The following is a 4525-nucleotide window of genomic DNA, read 5'->3' as shown; positions in this document are numbered from 1 at the left end:
AATATGGTTCTTGGTTCTCTTGATTATTGGGTTTTGACCCTTCTTGATACCTGCTCGTGCTTGGTGTGACGACATGATGTATATATTGGGTGAGCCTTGTTATTGAATCTCTTGAAAAGTTGTGCTATGAGCATTCTTGACATTTGGACCTTTAAATATTGAACTTGATACTCCTTGTATATTGTTTACTTGATTTACTGATTTTATTTCGATCGTGCTACCCTTGACTTGAGAATGATAACTTGGTGAATTTAAGGGCTCCAAACCTATAGTTTGTACACCACTAAGCTATATGCTTAGCGATAGTTGTTTCTATCGTAGGGGTTGTTCGCGATGATGCTTGAAGCTGGTCATTGATGATGGAGATTTTGAAAGCCTTAAGGAAGATCACATTTGCATATATGCATTGTTGACATCCAATTTTGGGCCTCCACAATATAAATTAATCATTCTGAGCTTCTTCAATTTTAAATGATTTAAAATAATTAGTTTTCTAAAATTTCAAAAAAAACTAAAAATAAAATTTAGTTTGCAAGTTATTTTAACTAGCTTGGTCACTTTTTATAATTTTTAGATAATATATATGTTTTACATAATTATATATATAATTAGTATATTTTAGGAATATTCGAAAATCGTCTCAAAAAGATTTTGTTTTAATTAAATATTCGTTTAGTTATATAATAGTTTATATTTGAGTTAATTATTTTTCTCGTTAAGATTAAGAAGCTCATTGATTAACTTGTATAAGTTCGTTGTATCTAACTTTCGGCTGAATTTACCGACTAAGTTCATTTTGGCTACAATTGAAACTCATTCGGTTATATTTCTATTGCGAATCTAGCCACTATTTTACCTCCCTTTAATATCAATTGCAAGACCATTTTGGGCCTTTTATTTTTCAACTTCCAGCAGCCCTAAACATTTTCAGATTACCCAGCCCACTTGTTTTTCTGAGAAACCCAGCAGCCCATTACAACATACATACAACTCCAATTCCAACATTGCAACAATAACGTACAACAGCATACCAAAAACGACCCCAACCCCTGCTGCATCTCTCCCTCGCGTCCAGCAACGCAGAGAACTCCAGAAGAATCGAACAGCAGCCCAGAAACCCATACTCCAGCAATCGAAACTCAGAAACCGGCCCAGCGATCTAGCGAGAGCTAACCCAAGTCGTGAATCCAGCGTGAATCAGTCCAGAATCGAGCCCAGCTCGTGGCATCGACGCGTTTCCTCTCATCTTTCCTCTCCTCTCGTACAAATTCACTCAAGAATCTACAGGTGTCCCAATCTCGCATCTCGTTCGTACTCCTCTAAAAAATCAAGTGCTTAGATTACTTTTCTGTTAAAGAATTGTACAAATTGGTACAATTACAGCTTGCAACCTTATCCAAGTTAGTTTTTGAATTTCGAATTTGAAATTTTTGTTCAAAAATCCATCCCGAATTCCCCCCCCCCTTTTTCAACCCTAATTTTCTCCTATATAAACCCACTCTTTCTTCATTGAAAGGGGTTAAAAAAAAAAGATGGGGAGAAAAATTTGGAAAAGGTTGGATGAAATAGTGGAAAATACAACTTGCATTCTAGATTAGTATAGTGAATAGACATAAAAAAAAAATCACGTTCATTGCCTATTGGGATTAGCGAAGTCTTATTTTAGTGGTGAAAGGTTGTGGCCTTTAGTTCGTTTCATCCCAGTTACAGCTGCTCCAAGAAAGGTAATATTCATCCCCTTGTATTTTGTTTGTTCTAAGTCTCCATCATGTGATAAAATTTATTTCAGTTTGTATTATGTTTGTTTTAAGTCTCCATTAGGTGATAAACTTATTTCAGCTGTTTGATGTCTGTTTGATGTCTGCTTTTGGATTTTTGCTTGGTTTTGATATCAGTTTGTTTGTTGTTATGATCCAAGTATGCCATTGATGGAAATATTTGATCAATATGAAACTTGCTCATGTTATATTAGCGTAATTTTGTTTTGTGCGAGCTAGAGTCCTTTACAAATTTTTTTTGTCTTAGTAGCTTACTGTCCAGTTGAAACTTAAACTTAGGTAGTATAGTCTGCCCTCACCTTTAAATAGATTAAATTTGGTCCTGATATGCACTCATTTGTTCCCTGCTCAAATTTGTTATAAAGAATGCGAAATCTCAAAGTTGACTGTCATTTCTATACTATGGCAGGCATGTGTTTAGTTTAGTTGTTTGTTTTGATATAATCACCGAATTTAAACTCCCATTATGTAAGTTGAGGATAGGAAGTATACTTATTTCTCATTATGATGTAAAATTGATTTCTAGTCTAATTTTTGTTGACTTGTTAGTTTTAGCATCTTAAAAATAATATGGTACCTTGACTATATAATTTATTTATTTTTTTCTTTCCTACTGTACCTTTTCAGTAGACTTGAAAAGTGAGCATTAAAGGTAGAAATGTGACCCTCTTTGTTTGTGTGTTTTCTTATTGTCATGAATTTGAAGTAAGTATGTTGTAATAAATAAAATCTTTTCTTTGGATGTTGAGTGAGTTGAATCCATCTATTTATGCAAAGTAATTGTTTAATCTTTGTTAAGTTACTTTGTGTGCTGAAATTATTCACTATTTTCCCCAACTCCCAAAGCATTGTCTTCCTCTTTCGTATCTTTTTCAATTCAAGGCAGAGTGGATTTATTGTTTGACTAGTTCTAATACTCGGGTTTAGCATTTAATTGTTACCTTGCTCTCTTGTGAACATTTTGATTTTTTTTTTATGGAACTTTGGTTTGTTTGAGCACAACTGCTATATGTTATAGTCTAAGCATAATTTCACCATATTTATTCTTTCTTTTGAATGACCAATCGGTGGCTTTCTTTTCCCTTAATTCTATGTGTATAGTTTCAAATCTTATTAAAGACAATTCATGTACTGTCCTTTTAGTATGAATTCTAATCCTTATTGTATTTCTTTTGTATGTGATACCCTCCATGAGTCCATGAGACTCTTTCCTTTCATTTGGAGTTCCATTGAAACCAAACTTCGCTATCGAGTCAACTTTCATCATTCCAAGAACTGGAGAGTGGTATACACCGTAAATGCAGCAGATTGGAAAGTCGAAGAGATTGGGCCAAAAAGCTCACCATTTATTTCGGAGTTGTATTTTATTATGTTTGGGCTTAAGCCCTTTTATTTTAATTGTTATTATCTTGCTAGTTCTTAGGACAGGTGGAATTGGGCCAAAGGCTCGAAACAAAATTAGGCCCAAGTACTGGCCCAGGCGGACAGAAAACCAGACTCGGGCCCAAATCTCATTCCTTTTATCATCCAGATGCCTTGGTTGTTTACTTGCTATTATTTGCTAATAATTCTAAGGTTTTCGAAATTCAATTCCCCAAAAGAATAAATGTTTTGTGTTAACTATTAAAAATTAAACAAATATTTATTTTAACTTGACTTTAGAATATTTACCTAAATATTATCCTTATAACATTTTCCCTTCCCTCCCTTAGTTATTTTAAACTCTTAATTGTTAATTTCCTAAAGTTGTTAAGCAAGCTTTTTTTTTTAAAAAAATTAGTCAAATAATTAATTGTCGGATAACCACATTAGTGGATATTCTAGTGCTTTAAAAACCTTCCTAGAATGTTAAAAAGAGCCTCGAACCCCTTTACAAGTTTTCACTAGATTCCTGTTTTAATCTTGTGGAAATAATCAGTTTTCTTGATTTTTCTTTAAAATTAAGTGGCGACTCTTAAACCAGTCTAAATAATTATTTTTTAATAAAACAGGCATATATATTTTGTATAACCTTGGGACTTATACATGATCTTTGTGTTGTATATTTACAGGAGATTTTGAGGGTTGATTTGGTCATGTCACCATAGGTTGTAATATAAGTATGGTTATACGTTTTTATCTTTCTGGAGTGTGTAAACCTAAGTCTTGTAATATACTTATTTGCTATATGTCTTGAAAGTTGTGTAAAGCATGAGCCAGCTGATTTCGGTACTCGGAAGCTTGTAATATTCTTGTTATTTCACCCTCGAGTGTGAGGTTAGCATATGCATGAAGATCTGGTTGGTTAATTGCTTAAATGTTATATTATTTTTTTTGGAGTTCGTTATGAATATAATCCCTCTACTAGATTAAAATCAGTATGTCCTCATTAATTGGTTTTAAATGTCGCAAGTATTTAATTAGATTTCTTGTTTAAGTAGTGGTATCGTTTTGAAAGGATCGGTACAAGTGTTGGTATCAGAGCTTAGGTTTGTGGTTCTAGGACTTTATTGTGAATTACTAATATAGTTGTTTGCTTTCAAAAAAGGTTTTATTTAGATTATTTGTTCGCTTATATGGTTTATGATAATTGCATCGCATGTAGAGTGCATATGCATCTAGTATATATCCCTAATGCAATGTGATCTTCCCTTTTTAAGGAATTAAGTTATGGCCACTTCTTCTGACCCGACCTATGGAAGTTGTCCGTGAAGGTTCGGGTGCCTTTGTTTCCCAACCTCATGAACTGGAAGGGGTTGGAGAACATA

This window comes from Solanum tuberosum, unplaced genomic scaffold, assembly GCF_000226075.1.
Source record: "Solanum tuberosum cultivar DM 1-3 516 R44 unplaced genomic scaffold, SolTub_3.0 scf00475, whole genome shotgun sequence".
Lineage (NCBI taxonomy): Eukaryota > Viridiplantae > Streptophyta > Magnoliopsida > Solanales > Solanaceae > Solanum > Solanum tuberosum.
Note: the sequence above shows the minus strand (reverse complement) of the source record.